Below are 17,407 nucleotides of genomic sequence, written 5' to 3' on the forward strand. Positions count from 1 at the left end.
CGTCTAATCCGGTCTCTTGCTCTGGAGGTTTTATCTCTTGCAGGGAGAATCCACACCCCCTGAATTCTGAATTCTGGTCCCCTTTTTGTTACACCTGTATGATGTAGAAATGATCATTAAGTTATGCGGATCCTGAAAAACTGATGATATTATCAGTGAATATGATGTTTTGACTATTTCAGAACAAACTTAAAACACTTAGGCTTGTCTTTCACGGTCCTCTTGTATTTGTGATATTAAAAAAAGCCTCAATTCCTACTTAACAAGAATTGACATTTATTAAGCACCTACGACATGCCAGGCCCTGTGCTACTCAATTTCAACCGTATTATCTCGTTTAAATTTAAAATAACCTTGTGAGGTGTGGATTTTTAACTCTCATTTTGTAAATTTTCCAAAACGAAGTCCTCAGGGGTTAATTGACTCGTCCAATGTTATACAGAGCAAGGGTTCAAATCTGATTGCAAAGCCCATGTTCTTTCCATTGTATCAAATTACCTCTCTATAGGTGAAGTGAGATATAAACAATAATGATAACAGTTACTTTATGCCTAAAAATATTTGAGACTGCTTCCTAATTCTACTTTTTGTAGTTATTAAACATATTTTTGTCACCGAATTAAAAACACAATTTAATGATAGCCACGTCTGGTGTTCTCTATACCATAAACCATAAAGTAAAAAGCTAGCAGTAGTTTTTATTATAAATGTTTGACTAATCCACGAATATACTGTCTTTTTAATCTGAGAAAACTCCTTAAATCTTCTCTTTTGGAAAAGTTTACTAAAGCTTTTGGTCAATGGAGATTTTGCTGAGAATATGATTAGAATCAGCATTAACTATATGAAGTCATGTGGCAATGATATTGTTAAGAGAGAATTATCCCTTCGTTTCCTTTCGCCTTCTTATCCTAAAGGAGTCCCTGTATCAGGACCTGGTTGTGGGCTAGCCATCCAGATAGCAAAATGACATCCTTTCTAGTGGAGTTTTCGTTGCTCTTTCTACCAGATGTGGGACTAGAACCTACATGGACAACCTGGTAGAAGGTGAAAGCAACTTGGAATCAGAAAACTTGGGCTCTCCTCGTGGCTCTCCTTTTGGCAAGTCACTTTACCTCCCTAAACATGTGAGTTTTTAAGGGCTTATACTGAGTCATGATAGAGATGGGATAGTCTTTCACAGAAATACTTTGACAAGTAGATTTAGTGTATGTGAAATACTTTCATATCACTTGCCTTTCTTAATCAAAAAGCCTGGGTTTAAAAGTGAATTAGCGTTGGGGGGCTGGCCCCGTGGCCGAGTGGTTAAGTTCGTGCACTCCGCAGCAGGCGGCCCAGTGTTTCGTTCGTTCGAATCCTGGGTGCGGACATGGCACTGCTCATCAAGCCACGTTGAGGCAACGTCCCACATGCCACAACTAGAAGGACCCACACGAAGAATATACAACTATGTACTGGGGGAATTTGGGGAGAAAAAGGAAAAAAATTTTAAAAAAGTGAATTATCGTTTATCTCTGAGAAATGAAAACATATGCCTGCACAAAAACTTTGTACATGAATGTTCATAGCAACTTTGATCTTCATCGTCAAAAAGTGGAAACGATCCAGATGTCCATCAGCTGATGAATGGATAGACCAACTCTGGTACATCCATACCATAGAATACTACTTAGAAATAAAAAGGAACAAACCATTAATATACACAACAACATGGATGAATTTTTAGGGTATTATGCTGAGTGAAAAAAAAACCAGCCCCAAAAGGTCGCATACTGTATGGTTCCAATTATATAACATTCTTGAAATGACAAACTTATAGAGGTGGAGAACAGATTAGTGGTTATTAGTGGTGATATAATTGTTCTGTATCTTGACTGCATAGTGGATATACAAACATACATATGTGATAAAATTTTATTGGGCTAAGTGTACACACACACAAGTACAAGTACAACTGGGGAAATCCGAACAAGATGGCTGGTTTGTCTCAATGTTAATATCCTGGTTGCGATACTGTGCTATCATTTTGCAAGATGTTATCATTGGGGGAAACTGGGCAAAGCGTGCAAGGCATCTCTCTGTATTATTTCCTACAACTGCATGTGAGTCGACAATTATCTTAAAATAGAAAGTTTAATTTATAAACAAAGTAAATTAGGTTTCCTTTTATTTATTAAAATGTCCTAACCTGAAGTAAACTGTTGAAGCTTAACAGAAAGAAATTTCAAAGGATTTAGAATCTTCTGGGTGTTAATTTTAGGCACACTCTTCTCTATGCAAGCACAGCAGCAACTGCCTTGAAAAGCCCTGGTTGAGCGGTTTGCTGAATGACTCCCTTGATCTTGTCGGTTTCTGCAGTGAGCGTATCATGGGGACACTTGCAAGCCGGTTGGCTTGCTCCAGTGTGAAGAAAACCACAGCTCCTCCTTTCCTGTGTGGGTACCCCACTTTGAGTTTGATAGGCTGGTTTGGAAGGGGCCTTGTGGGGAGGGGGAAGGGATGGGTCTGGCTGTCAAGGAGCCAACGTATAGCAAAGGACACAGACAGAAATGTCGACTTAGGAGTATATAATGGACAGAGGAGGATGAGGAATGGAATCTGGTAGCTAAGAGAGACAACACCCAACTTTCTGTTTTTCCCTGTGAAAGGGCTAGCTTATATGTTCTATATTTGCTAATACATTTTTTCTCTTTTCTTCTCACATATTTTGCTCCTTAAATGATTAGGAGGTAGCTAAGTTCCAGGTATTTTGAGAAGCAGAGCTTTAGAATTTCTATAGCAGCTTTGTGCTAGATTACATCCACACATTTTATTTTTGTGCTAGTTTTTTTTGTTGTAGAGGAAAGAATACTAGGGAACCTGGAATCAGATGTTCAGCCTTCGGATGCTTATGGTATAGAAGCTTTGCTACCCAAAAGTAAAGCTTTCGGCCTGGGACCCTCTAAACAAGGGTAAACTAATGACAAAGCTGTAAACTAGTTGAAGTTGTCTTTCATGTCTCCTGCCTCCCTACTTTGTGTACCCTTTTACCCCCTCACTGGGGCTCCTTCCTCACTCCCCCGATTCAGTATCCTCATACCCTATCCTTATGCTATGCCTTTGCTTTGAATTGCTAATCTGTCACGTATTAGCCGTGCAATATTTGTGCAAGTCCTGCTTCCTGAACTTCCAGTTCCCCATAAATAAAATGGGGTTAAAACTATCCTGCTGAGTTTTGTAGTGAGTCAATAATGCCTGGAAAGTGCCAGGCACTTAGTAAGTGCTTGATATTTTCATGCTTCCATACTTAGAGCCAGTTTATCGTTGTGCAAGAAAGTTATTGTCCCTGTACACTCTCCCACGGCTGATGGCTCTATTTCCTCCTCCCTCTTTTGTGTTCTGGTCAAACTCAATCGTATTCTTCTTTAAAAAATTTAGAGTAAAGGAACTTTTCTGACTTGATATGTATCAAAACCTACGGCAAATAAAATAATTAATGGAAAATCTATAGATGTCTCATTAACAAAAAAAATCTTCTATCATCACCATGATTTAATATAGTGTTGGAGGTTGTGACTGATAAGACCAACATAAAGGAAAGGCATAGGAAATGTATGAATTTGAAAAAGAGATATATATTAGGTTGGCTCGGTGGTGTAGTGGTTGGGTTTGCACACTTTGCTTCAGCGGCCTGGCGTTCACAGGTTTGGATCTTGGGCGCAGACCTACACACCACTCATCAAGCCATGCTGTGGCAGCATCCCACATACAAAATGGAGGAAGATTGCCACATATGTTAGCTCTGTGACAGTCTTCTTCAAGCAAAAAGAGGAAGATTGGCAACAGATGTTAGCTCAGGGACAATCTTCCTCACCAAAAAAAAAAGGAAAAGAGATACATAATTTTCATTACTTGCAGAGAATATAATTGTTAATAGATAAACCTAATAGAATAAACAGTCACATTTTTTAAATTAATAAGAGAATTCAGAAAGCTTTCTACGTTTATGATCAACAATCACACAAAAAGAGCAAAACTTTTGCACCTTTGCTATACATAAGTAGAAGACTAAGGGCCGGCCCAGTGGTGTAGTGGTTAACTGCGTGCACTCTGCTTTGGTGGCCTGGGGTTCGCAGGTTTGAATCCCAGGTGTGGACCTATATACCACTCATCTAGCCATGCTGTGGCAGCATCTGACATACAAAATAGAGGAAGATTGGCACAGATGTTAGCTCAGTGATAATCTTCCTCACCAAAGAAAGAAAGAAAGAAAATTAAATAGGAAAAGAGATGATATCCCTCAAAACAATAAGATCTAAAAGTTTCTAGGAAACAACCTACCACAGAAAGCACAAAATTTTACAGAGAATATTTTATAACACTTTAAAAATATAAAGGGAGTGTTGACTAAATGAAGATATACCATGTCCATATTTGGGGTGACTTAACGTGTTAATAGTACCATTCCGCCTCACATTAACTTGCAAATTCAATGTAGTCCCAAATCAAATTCCAGCAGGACTCTGGGGAATAGTTGGTAGACTGTTAAAATCTGTGCCAATCTTTCTCTATTTTATGTGGGATGCCACCACAGTGTGGCTTGATGAGTGATGTGTAGGTCTGTACCTGAGATCCAAACTGGTGAACCCCAGGCTGCTGAAGTGGAGCATGCAAACTTAACCTCTACGCCACCAGGCTGGCCCCAGCAAAAATTTTTTTTTTTTTGAGGAAGCTTCGCCCTGAGCTAACTACTGCCAATCCTCCTCTTTTTGCTGAGGAAGACTGGCCCTGAGCTAACATCTGTGCCCATGTTCCTCTACTTTATATGTGGGACGCCTACCACAGCATGGCTTGCAAAGCCGTGCCATGTCCGCACCCAAGATCCGAACCAGCGAACCTTGGGCTGCCGAGACGTGGAATGTGCGAACTTAACCGCTGTGCCACCAGGCCAGCCCCAGCAAAATTTTTTTAAACAGGAATCCAAAATCAAAATCACAAAGCGAAAAATAGCAATGGCTTTTACCATATTATGATGAAAAATTTCTGGTCAACAAAGAATATCAGAGACAATAAGTGATAGATGACAGGTAGAAGATATTTAAATCATGAAAACCAACAAGGGAATAATACCTAGAATACACAAAAGTGACCACTAAATATCAAGAAAAAACCAAGAAACCCAATAGAAAAATGGAGAAAGGATATAAATAAGCAGGTCACAGAAAAAAAGTCCAAATGGCTACCAAATATATGGAAAGATCCTCAAAGTCACAAATATTCAAAAATATGTCAATAAAAGACAATGAGATATCACTTTAATACCACCAAAATTGGAAAAATTCTAAAAGTGGATAATCCCAAGGGTTACTGATGCTGTAAGCAGATGGGCCCTCTTGTGTACTGTTCTTGAGAGTCGTAATATTACAGACTTCAGTAAGTGGCTTACTTTACTTATAAAAGCTTTTCAAAGTCAGATTTTATGATTCTATTCATTGTACTACTGTTATGATCATAAAGGTACCAATCCAAGAAACTCCCATTTTCTTACGTATATATCTATATATATTCAGTTTCTATAATGGATGCTTGTTTTGTGATTCTTAGAATTACAAATAGTGCTGGAAAACATATCATATATTTTTGTGTGCTTATGGAAATATACACAAAGGAACGAGAACAACCCAACTCAACTATACTCTTCTTTCCTTCCTCTGTGGCTACAAGTGCTCTTGAGACAAGAGCCAGAAGATCCAGACAAAGATGGTGTGCTGGTGGTGGCTTAGAGTTAAGGCAAAAAGAAGGGTATAACTTTTTATTGAGCTCCACAGTGTACTAGGCCCCAAGCTGGACACTTTAGGTTGTCTTGTTGAATCTGTACAGCGTTATGAAGGAGTAAGTATTATTATCCCATTGTATGGATAAGAAAACACATTCAGAGAGGTTAAATAATTTGTCCAAGGACACAGCATTGGAGCCCAGGTCTGTCCTGGCTGGTGCTCTTTTCACTACATTACCACGAGTGACTGACTGTGGGAACAGGTTTGAACTGGGAGGCAAGGCTGGAGAAACCTTGGGCAACGCACATTAGAAAGTAGAGTGACAGATCTAAATTTATTGTAATTGTATTTTTTTCTGTTTACCAGGAATGCCATATGCTGATAATGGGTTTAATTAACTGAGAGATATAAATGAAAATTGTGGTGAAATGAGTGGCTTTAAAGCAAGGACTCTGTATTCATTCACATTAAGACAGAGATGAGGGGGGTCGGCCTAGTGGTGCAGCAGTTAAGTGTGCATGTTCTGCTTCTCGGCGGCCTGGGGTTCGCCGGTTCAGATCCCGGGTACACATAGGGCACCGCTTAGCAAAAGCCATGCTGTGGTAGGCATCCCACGTATAAAGTAGAGGAAGATGGGCACAATGTTAGGTCAGGGCCAGTCTTCCTCAGCAAAAAGAGGGGGATTGGCAGTAGAAGTTAGCTCAGGGCTAATCTCCGCCCCCCCCCCCCCACGCAAAAAAAGATAAAGATGAGGGGCTGGCCCCTGTGGCCGAGTGGTTAAGTTCGTGCGCACTCCGCTTCAGTGGCCCAGGATTTTGTCAGCTCAGATCCTGGGCATGGACATGGCACTGCTCATCAGGCCATGCTGAGGTGGCATCCCACATAGCACAACCAGAGGCATTCACAACTAGAATATACAACTATGTACTGGGGGGCTTTGGGGAGAATAAGAAGGAAAAAAAAGAGATTGGTGACAGTTGTTAGCTCAGGTGCCAATCTTTAAAAAAAGAGGTGACCTGTAAACCTTGGTTTTTTTGCTCCCACCGTGGATGATTATCGTTTAAATGGACTGAGACCAACAGACCCCAAAGTGCATCTCCAGTGGTGGAATTTCAAGTATCAACCCAAACAGCAGTGGAAGTATTTTATTGTGCAGGGGTGAGAGGAGGGTTTGGGAGCTTCTTAATTCTCTAAATTAAATCAAGTACGCAATTACCTCCATGTGCTAACAACTTTGATTATAGGAGTAATAGCTCTCGTCTTTGCTGATGCGCATAGAGATTGCTTTGGAAATGGATTTGTTTTGGAAGTTAACTTTGGGACAAAATCTTTTAGTTTTCTTGAAGCAGCTCTCTTTATTAAGAAAGATTTAAACTAAGCAACTCTCTCTTTTTCTTTGCAGCAAAGTCAAAATGGAAGAACCATTCCTTCAAAAACGAGCATCACACATGTGAAGGGATTTTTTCTGTTAGTAACAGAGGCCCTGGGCTGCCAGGTGGGCTTAGAGAACCTCCTGCCTCCGCGACAGCTCTGGCTTGTTTTAATTGGGCTTTCTCTGCTGTCTTTGGCAGAAACATACTGGTTCAGTAAATGCACACAGTATGAATTGGATATTCGCCGTGTGTTCTGGATTTGGAAGAAGATCACCAGCATGACAGATGCCATTTGTGACATCCATGGATACACTACTCACCTCAACCTGACACAGAACCAAATTCAGGTCTTTCCTCCTTATAGCTTCACTAATTTGTCTGCTCTGGTGGTCTTGTAACTAGAATGGAATTCCACTTGGAAGATAGATGAGAGGGCCTTTCGGAGACTGGAAAACGTGACCCTTTTGAATTTAGTAGAAACTAAGATTCAAAGCATGAACAACTCCTTTGAAGGCCTGCTCAACTTGGAGACTTTGCTCCTGATCCACAGTCAAATTACCCCAATTCACAAAAATGCCTTGGTCCCTCTTGTCAAATTGAAACGTTTAAGCTTATCTCGAAACTTTGTTGCAGATTTTCCCAATATTCTTGAAGCAGTATAGCATCTTCCACACCTGGAATACCTTGATCTTACTAACGACAGCATCATCTCCTTGGACCACGGCCCCGGGTCATTGGCCTCCCTGACCCAGCTGAGCCTGCAGGGGAACAGACTAATAGACTTGAATTTCTCTGCTTTGTCACTGCCTAATCTGACCACTCTGGATGTCTCTCAGAATAGCCTTCGAGTCCTCCATAATGTGGATCTGGAAACTCTGATCCAACTGAGGAGCTTGAATCTGAGTGGAACACTAGAGATGCTTCCAGCCAAACACCTACAGAATCTAAGGGAAATGGACCTTAGTAACTGGGAGCTTAGGGGTGGTCACTTAAATTTGAACGCAGTGTATCACCTCCTCAGAAATGTACCTGTTTTAGAGGCTTTGGCTTTTCAGAAAAATGCCACTGATGCAGGGGCGTAAAGTGCTTTGCCAACTATACCAGGCTTTTGTACGTTGACTTGAGCCAAATCAGCGATCTGGTTCACCTCAGTCACAGTGATTTTGATGCTATGCCCAGCCTCCAAAGGCTGAATCTAAACAAGTACCAATTTTCCTTTGTCAACAGGACCTGGAGTGCCCTCCAGAACTTGACAAACCTAGACCTGAGCCACAACAGATTGAAAAGATTTCCAGATTTTGCCTTTTCACCCTTGAGGTATCTACAAGCTCTCTTTCTCTCTAGAAATCCCTTCACAGAACTCAACAATATGGCCTTCTGTGGGCTGTATATTGAAGGAACTCAACTTAGCTGAGTGCTGGATAGTGAAAATTGACAGATATTCCTTTGCTCAGTTTCCAAATTTAGAGAATTTAGACCTTGGAGACAACAATATTCGGGCTCTGAAGCACAGAACCTTCCAGTTTCTGAACAAGCTCCAAGTTCTGATTCCCTCCCAGAACCGCCTGAAAGCGATAGGGAAGAATGCGTTTTCTGGCCTCACTTACCTCTATAGACTTGACCTGGCAAACTATATCTTGTCAAGTTTTCAGGCAGGCCTTTTCTCGGGGCTTGAAAATCTAGAACTTTTGAATCTCAGTTTTGATAAAATTACATACGAAACAACTAGGACCTTGCCATTTCCTCCATTTATAAACTCAGATCTTTGAAACAACTCAACCTAGAAGGACAAATACATGGAATTCAGGTTTTCCAGCCAACTTCTTCTAAGAACTAAATGTCTTGCAGGAGCTACTCCTAGGAAAAAATCCCATCATATTCCTGGACCACCTCCAATTTGACTCCCTGACTAATGTCACAAAGTTGGGTATCTCAGGAACAAAAGCTGGAGGCCAAAATCTCTATTTAAATATTTCCTTATCCCAAAAACTCAAAAGACTAAAAATGTTGAGCCTGGAAAAAACAACTTAGCGTCACTGACCCTGACATGTTCTCTGGCTTAGAAAGCCTTCAGGTCTCCTCTGTAAAATTTAACAACCTAAAAGTCGTTAATCAAAGTCATCTGGAGAATCTGAAGTCTCTGATGTACTTTGATCACTATGGGAACACACTTCAGTGCAGCTGTGACAATGTGTGCTTCGAGAACCAGTCAATAAACACAGCAAACGTCCATATCCCCTACTTCCGGAGCTACCCCTGTCAGCAGCCAATACCCAGAATTTGTTGATAGATTCTGATGATGCTATATGTAATTTTGACCTGGGAAAGGTTTACTTCTGTTCCTTCAGTCTGGTCGTTACAACTATGGTCTTCTCTTCGTTCAGTGCCAAGATAACTTCATGTCTATGGTAGGGGCTGTACATATTTCAAACCTGGTACCTGGCCAAGTGGCATAGGACAGAGAAGGAGTTCATCTGTGATGCCTCTGACTCTTTCACTGCCACTGATGAGCAGTGGGTAGTGAAGAGCTTGTTCCAGCCCTAGAAGAAGGTGGCTAGCCCACCTTTAAGCTCTGTCTTCGCCATCAGGACTTTGAACCCGGTACAGACATCTTTGAGAACATCCAGAACGCCATCAACACTAGCTGGAAAATGTTGTGTGTGGTCAGTAACCACTACCTGCACAGTGAGTGGGGCCAGCTTGAAGTACAGCTGTCCAGCATCAAGATGTTCTACGAGCATGAGAGCGTTATAATCTTGATCTACCTGGAAGAGATCCCAAACTATAAGTTATCCAGCTACCACTGACTCAGGAAGCTTGTGAACTGGCAGACGTTTATCAACTGGCCATACAGTGCCCGTGAGAGGCCTCTCTTCTGGGCTCATATTAGAAATGCATTGGGTGACAAATCTGTGGAGAAAGACAATGCACAGCTAATTGTGGCTCGGTAACTGGAAGTCTTGGTGACCTCAAATCCAATATTGCCCAAGGTGTGTCTAGGCTAAGAGCGTGCCTGAATGCACCTGCTTTGCGGGGGAAAGGGCGTGGGTTGCTCGTGACCACAAGACCCGGGATGATTTGGTTAATGTCAGTCAGGCAGCTGGAAGAGTGAAGGGGGCTGCTAGAGGAAGCTTCAGGAACAGTGTCCCCACTGTTAGGGGATTAGATATCTGGAAAGTATTTCTGTTTTATTAAGGAGAAAGCTTGGGAGACAAATCATCTCAGAGTCTGGGGACCAGGAGGGCCCTCATATGCGCTTGAGAACATTACTCTGCTAGTTTATCCAAATCAGTTCCTATCAAGATAGACTGACCTGTACTCCTTCTAAGAACCTGTAACAACAGAAATACCACATACAGGGCTCAATAAAAGCATTTTTAAAAAGTTAAGATTCTGGCGTATTCTCCTTTAGGGCATAAGATTCCAAAGGTCAGCTTTTTCCTCTAAGTCAGAGCCCAGGAGTTAGAAGAGACCTAGTTTGGATCTATCAATTTACTTAGTGGGAAGCAGCTTTGATGAACTAGCAGCGCACTGATGGCTGCAGAAACTATCACCTAGCTGTGACGAAAGAGACTTCATAGACAGAACAATTTCCGGCAGCCATCTTAAGACAGGAGTGTAGACTCCAGTGGCTTCAGGCTTCAGGCACCAGACACACACCAGTGTCCTGTAGCAGGCAATGCCTGTTGGAAACACCACCCAGCATAGGGGCCATGGCTCTTGTATTAGGCAAAAGTGCTACAAATTCCTGTAGGAAGGAATTTCCTGTAGGAAAAGTGCTACAAATTCCTCGACCAAGAGGGACCATAGGGACCTTGAGGAGATCGGCCTATAGTCGGAGCAGTAGGGTCCCAACACTGCCCTTTTCTGATTGCCTCTCCACAAGGACTTGGGTTTTTGTCGCTGGCTTCTTTCTCCAGTCTTCCTCTTATCACTAAGACTCTGGGAAGAGTTTCTTGAGGAAAAGACCCTGAAGGGCAGAATTTTTAGTGGCTGGAGTAGCCAAATGTTTGCTTAGTGGGCCCTAGCCAGGCCTCTCTGTATCATAAATGGTCCCCCTATGTGAAGAGAGGTCGGCATGTTTTGGACAGGGCTTTTCTTTGCTTTTTTTTTTTTTTTAAGATTTTATTTTTCTCCTTTTTCTCCCCAAAGCCCCCCGGTACATAGTTGTATATTTCGTTGTGGGTCCTTCTAGTTGTGGCATGTGGGACGCTGCCTCAGCGTTGTCTGATGAGCAGTGCCATGTCTGCGCCCAGGATTCGAACCAACGAAACACTGGGCCGCCTGCAGCAGAGCGCGCGAACTTAACCACTCGGCCACTGGGCCAGCCCCTGGACAGGGCTTTTCTTAAACCGTTAGCAAAAAATCCAAGGACATTTGTGTGGGAAATGGTGAGTCATCAGGTGAATTTTTATGGGTTAAATATTACATTGTAGCAGCAATATTACATTGAAATAATTTGCAACTGCCACATGGGACATGTAAGAAATATCATTTGATTGAAAGAAAATTAAATAATGTGATACCTGATTTTGAGGCCCTGTATTGCCTAGACTGGCAGAAAATTCAACCTCGGTCATTATGGATTCCTCACCCTCACCTGCTAACCCCTCATGTTCTTGCATCAAGGGAAAAATGTTGGTGGAGGACTGTTGTAGAAAAGAAGCGTTCAGGAGTGAAAAATAAAACTGACTCTTTTTTCGCATCCTGAGAAAAGTTGGGGCAGTTTCTCCAGTGTTTGGTCCACATTGATTACCACTTGTATGCCCATTGTCCATGCTAGGTCCCTGGAGTCTAAGGGTTCTGCTGCCTCTGGGCTATGTTTGGCCCTGCATTTTTGCTGAAATTAGACACAGCCATTCCCTCCTGAAGTCCTGTCATCTCCCTAGAGATGGAGTGGGTCTTAGATCCCACCAGCGAAGGAAATAGCAGACCTCTGTTCTTTTCCTGGTCTTGGGTAATCTTCACCCCTCGGGCTGCTTCAGCCCCGACTCCGTGCCCTGCTCCCCCACAAAAAACCCCACACACACCTGGCATGATCTCAATGAACTAAGACAGGAAGAGAAGTTGTATTCAAACAACTTTAGCAGGCATAGAAACGTGTTCCCTTTGGATAGAGGGAGCTATAGTTTTCTTCTCATTCTTCCTGATTCTTGCACAGCAGGGAAAACAAAAGAAAAACATCTTTATAAATTAACCTGCCATGAGATTAATAAGTGAAAATGATTAGGAGACTAAGATCATCGGGCAGCATGCCAATCAATGGCGGTATAGGTTTCCTTGAAACTACAGTGTGTGATGTCAGGGGCACAGTACTGTGAAGAAAGCGATGGCCATAGCCTGGTAGGAAAGTGCGCACAGGTGCGTATGTGTGTAGTCCTTCTCGGCAGGAAAGGTGGATAATTCGTAACTTGAACTGGTTTGGTTTTTGAAATGATGAGGCAGTCATGCTGGAACAGAGACTAAATTTTGTACACATATTCTGGGAAACCAGAATTCATGTACTCAGGACCAGCTACATAAATCGCAGAGTCCAGTGTAAAATGAAAAGGAGGGACCACTTATCCAAAAATTATTCAAGATTTTGAGACAGAGATGGCAGAAGATTAAACCAAGCACAGGGACCCTCTGAGTGTGGGGCCTGTGTGACTGTGCTGGTCACATGCCCATGAAGCCGGCCCTGCCAGTGACTATCAGCCAGGTGACTAGGCTTCGCCTCTCATAACTTAAGTCTCCAAATAGGAAAACAGTGGGTATTTTCCCATAGAGCATGTTAATTAATCCAGTAAAGGAATAATTATTTCCTTGAACAAAATTCTCTCTCCAGCCTCTGAGGTCATCTAAGAAAAGAAATGAAATTGTCTTTGTATTTAAAAAAAATACCACCACCATCACAGATAAAATGGTGCTGTTGTCATTCTTGTTATTTTAGTCTTGGAATGGATTGGTGCATTAATTCAAGGCATACAGAGGTTTACATTATGTCTTTACATGTATCAAATATTTCCTTAGTTAGGATACAGAGAAATTCATTTCCTAGACCAAATTACTAGGACTACAGGCATTTTCAAAGGAAGCTATTGGGGCTGTAATAATTTTTTTAAAAAGATATTTGGAAATAATTATGTGGTTAATTTCTCTATCAACCAATCTGAGGTAACAAGAGGTTTAAATTGGAACAGAAAAAAATTTAGATGAGAAAAAGAGAAATTTTCCTGCCAGTAAAGGTAGAACTTGATTAAGCTTAATTTATTAAAAAGACCTGAAATTGTTTTCCTTACAGATGCTGGAAAAAAGGACAGAAACCTCTCTGTTTAGAATTATTTATATGCACCCACCTGGATGGTTTTCAAGCTCATCTTCCAAACCAGAGTCTCAGCACCAGCTGTGTATTTGTGGGAGAGGGACGATGTCTCCATCTACTGAATGTATGTTTCTAGCCCCTGATGTGCCCAACCGAATTTCTATAATCTTAACTACTTTCCGATGTGTAAGGCCCAAGCCTGCAGCTTTTCAAGGCCAGAAAGAAGATCCGGGCTTGTTGGGTTGGAGTGATGAAAGGAAAGTTGACATCCAAGGGGGCTGAGGGGGAACGTGAAGTAGAACTGGTTTCCTTGCTATTCCCTGCACAGCGCTGTCACCTGGTGGCTATTTACTGAATCACAGTATCTTTTCCCCTCCTTGGTCCTGTCCTATTGTGCAGCCTAGTGTTAACTGAGAGAACAAGGTAACACACTGTATTCATTTCCTGTGGCCGCTATAACAAATTACTAAGAAAGATTGTGGCTTAAAATAACAGAGATTTATTCTTTCACAGTTCTGGAGGCCAGGAGTCCTAAATCCAGGTGTGGGCAGGGCAGGGATCCCTCCAGAAACTCTAGGGGAGAATCTCTTCCTTGCCTTTTCCAGCTTCTGGTGGCTGCTGGCCATCGTTCCTGAGCTTGTGGCCACATGGCTCCAATCTCTGCTTCCCTCTTCACATGGTCTTCTCCTCTTGTGTGTGTCCGATCTTCTGCCTCTCTCTTACAGGGACACTTGTAATGGCATTTAGGGCCCACTTGGAAAATCCAGGATTTGCTTCTCATCTTAAGATGCTTATTTATTTACTTATTTTTTTGAAGAAGATCAGCCCTGAGCTAAAATCTGCTGCCAATCCTCCTCTTTTTGCTGAGGAAGACTGGCCCTGAGCTAACATCCATGCCCATCTTCCTCTACTTTATATGTGGGACGCCTGCCACAGCATGGCTTGCGGTGCGGTGCCATGTCTGCACCCGGGATCCTAACCCGGGGACCCTGGGCCGCCAAAGCAGAACGTGTGAACTTAACCGCTGCACCACAGGGCCGGCCCCTAAGACGCTTATTTCCTTTGACATCTACGAAGACTCTTTTCCAAATAGGGTAACATTCATAGGTTTCAGGGATTTGATGTGAATATCTTTTGGGGACCATTTTTTGGCCTAACACTCACATATATTCTTTATTATCTTTTAATTCATTGTTGGTAATTAATATAAAAGATCAATCTGCTGGCCAGGGGAGGCTGAGAGGATAGGATGCAGGATGTTGAGTTTTGAATTTGGGCGTGGGGATGGGAAAGGGAGGGGAAGGTGTAAGGTATTAACTTTTCTAGGGAGGGCCAACTCGGGTGGGGCAGCGCAGTGAGAGACCCGGGTGGTCAGGAAGCAGCACAGAGGACTCTGGGTTCATGAGTACAGAAGAGAGAGTATAGAAAGGGCAAGAAAGGGGTGGTGAGCTGAGAATTAAGTTTTGTTTTGTTTGTAGCTGAAGGTGAGTGGTCCTCACCCTCCAAACCCTCTATATAAATAAGAAAATGGGCACTCTCAAACACTGCTGGTGAGACTGGTAGAGTTGGTAAAATCTTCTTGGAGAACAATTCTACAGATGTGTTATACACTTTCATCCAATAATTCTACCTCTAGGAATCTGTTTTAAGGAAATAATCAGAATGTATGGAGTTTTGTGCACGAAGATGTTCCTTACGTCCTTTTTTTAATGGTACTCTTGAGTGTTGAAAAGAACTCAAATGTCTATCTTTAGAGAGTGATAGTTGAGTGAATTTTGGTTCATCTATATGATGGAATATTTTATAGTCATGAACAAGTAAGTTTATGAGGAATGTACTATAACATGAAAAATGCTTTTATGTGAGATGTTAAGTGAAATAAATAGGAATTATATATACATATACTTTACACAAATATTAATTCTAAATTGATTCAAGATTTAAAAGATATGTGTAGATGAACTCTTTATACCCGTAAATACATATTGAACTCTCAGAAATTGTGCATAAATATTTAGTGGCATAACAACTTCTTAAAAAACATAAACATCATGTCATTTATTTTGTCTTTATATTCACCTAGCTCGGTAAAATCTTGCCTCCTGAGGCTAAATATTTTTTCCTCTGTTTAGCGCAACTTTTGTTTCCAAGCAGTCATGCTTAAAGATTTGTAGATGTACGAGTCTGTGATATGTGCTGAGTTGCTACAGGAAATGCAGCTGTAAATTGAAAAACTGTGGGTGAATGGTTTTGGCCCTAAAGGCTGTAAGGGACTTTGACAGAACCCAATAGAGTGGCGGCACTGCCATTGGTCCTGGAACTCACAGTATTTGGATTTTAGTCTTGATACAGATGAAACTTCTTAACCAGAACATTTTGTTCATTAATCTAAAGTGTTTAAAGTGAATTCATGGTTGAAACCTCATTAAAGGTCAATATGGAAAGATGTTCTTATATTGATATTTTAAAAAATATATTTTTATTTTTAACCCAGCCTGGTGGTGCAGCAGTTAAGTGCGCACGTTCTGCTTTGGCAGCCCGAGGTTCACCGGTTCAGATCCCAGGTGCGGACATGGCACTGCTTGGCAAAAGCCATGCTGTGGTAGGCGTCCCATGTATAAAGTAGAGGAAGATGGACACGGATGTTAACTCAGGGCCAGTCTTCCTAAGCAAAAAGAGGAGGATGGGCAATAGTTAGCTCAGGGCTAGTCTTCCTCAAAAAAAAAAAAAAAAAAAAAAGAGAGAGCATTTCTTTTGTCTTGACCACAATGCAACATTGTGTTGCATAGTTGCTGGATTTTGTCTATGTTTTTGTGACTTCCAAATGAAAATAATTCCAGGAAAACACCTTATTAAAGCCATTTAAAAATCCTTGATACATTTTCAGAAGTAACTTTATATAAATGGATTAAAGATTTAAATGTAAAACAAATAGAAGTTCTAGAAAAAAATATAGCCAGATATTTAAATTTTCTTGGAGGGGATTGGGAAAGGCCTTTCTAGGCATCAGACAAATCAGAAGCCATAAAAGAAAAGACATAACATGTAAAATTTCTATATGTCAAAACAATAACCCATCATAAAACAAAATTAAAAGACAAAAACATATGACACATTTGATAAATAAGGATCTCTTATCAATCAATAATAAAAAGGTGAATGCCACAATAGACAAAGAGATAAAGGAATTTTATGTTCTTAGTGCTCCTAATAGTTGAGACTTAATTCATGAAGGGTTTTCTTCAAGGATGGCTCCTGAAACACAAAGAGCCTAGACTTTCATATACAAAGGCTTAGCTGTCCTTCCACAAGAGGCAGAAGGGAAAAATTAACTGTATAATTCTCGAGCTATCCTTGAAAAATAGAAAGCATAAACTAGTATCTCCATAGATTAACCTGCCACATTAGCAAGTATTGTTTCTGTAATCATAATATCAGAATATATTCTGATACATATAAAACATAACGAAACAAATGAAAGAGAAGCAATGGCTTGAGTCCTTGGACATTATGCAGTGACCTGGTTCCTTTCAAGAGCCTTGCCAACACTGCCGTGACTGTACCCCAGCAGCCAAGTGCTTCTGGGAAAGTCTCTCCACAGGGCAGCTTGGCACCACCATAAATTCTTGGTTACTAACCTCATTGGACCTAACTCTGCTCAGCAATCTTACCCTATTTCTTTGGTCAACTCATGCCTCAACACCCCACAAACCCTTTTCACTTTTCTCAAATCTATAATCCTGCTATTTGCCCCATTGTTACTCTTAGTGGATAACCTTACTTCTTTCACAGAGCAGATATCAAATGGGCATTCTCTCAACTTTTTCCTGCTATGAAACACACAAATCTGCACCCATCCTCACTTCCCTTTGTCCTGTTACAATAGAGGAGGTAGTTGGCCCTCCTCTGTTGAGTGGGTACTATCTCACTCAGTAAATATTTGTTGAATGAATCAATCTGGAAGCTACTCTGAC

At 41.4% G+C, this 17,407-nt stretch overlaps 1 pseudogene; it reads left to right on the plus strand.

Moving 5' to 3' along the window:
* Positions 1 to 1,028: 1,028 nt before the first annotated feature.
* On the plus strand, positions 1,029 to 10,226 carry LOC100072664 (toll-like receptor 13; annotated as a pseudogene).
* Positions 10,227 to 17,407: the final 7,181 nt, after the last annotated feature.

This window comes from Equus caballus, chromosome X, assembly GCF_041296265.1.
Source record: "Equus caballus isolate H_3958 breed thoroughbred chromosome X, TB-T2T, whole genome shotgun sequence".
Classification (NCBI taxonomy): Eukaryota; Metazoa; Chordata; class Mammalia; order Perissodactyla; family Equidae; genus Equus; species Equus caballus.